This window comes from Phyllobates terribilis, unplaced genomic scaffold (genome assembly GCF_046119375.1).
Source record: "Phyllobates terribilis strain yellow unplaced genomic scaffold, ASM4611937v1 Scaffold_307__1_contigs__length_2267376, whole genome shotgun sequence".
Taxonomy (NCBI): domain Eukaryota; kingdom Metazoa; phylum Chordata; class Amphibia; order Anura; family Dendrobatidae; genus Phyllobates; species Phyllobates terribilis.
In genome coordinates this window covers 1,931,317-1,932,029 of record NW_027363067.1, presented here as the reverse complement: position 1 = coordinate 1,932,029, position 713 = coordinate 1,931,317, and positions in this window count along the sequence as shown.

Here is a 713-nt window from a genome sequence, read left to right as displayed (position 1 = left end):
CTGGCCCTCACAGGGTATCAAATACTTAGGAATTCCTATTCATAGAGACCTCTCCCATCTATGTTATCTTAATTTTGGGCCCTTTATTGAACAACTCCATACAGACCACGGTTGGCAAGTTAGAACTGTAAGATTCACTACGTGAACCACTGGTGTTTTGTGGAAAAGCACATGTACACTGTGTTCCAAATTATTATGCAAAAAGTGTTTAGGAGTGATAAGGGAAGAATTTGTTTGTTTGTCAGTTAAACTCATTGATGGTGATGTGTGTCAGGGCTCTTTATATCACTGTAAGCAATTGCAGACACCTGTGCTAATTAGTTTGGCAGGTGTGTCCAATGAAAGGCAAGACTACTTAAGAAGGCTGTCTCACATTATTAAGCAGCCTACATTTTCTGCCAAAATGGGAAAGAAAAAGGATGTGTCGGCTGCTGAGAAGCAACAAATTGTGGAGTGTTTAGGTCAAGGCATGACTACAATCAACATTGTGCGATGATCAGGATGAAGTGTCTTGGCAATCAAGAAGTATGTAGCTGATTCACAGTACACACGTGTGCGTGCTGATAAGGGCAAATTGAGGACTCTTTCCTACAGGCAATTACGTTAGGTTAAAAGAGCAGCGGCAAAAAAGCCTTGTCATAGCAGCAGACAAGTTTTTGAAGCTGCTGGTGCCTCCAACGTCCCCCGAACAACAAGATGCAGGGTCCTTCAGA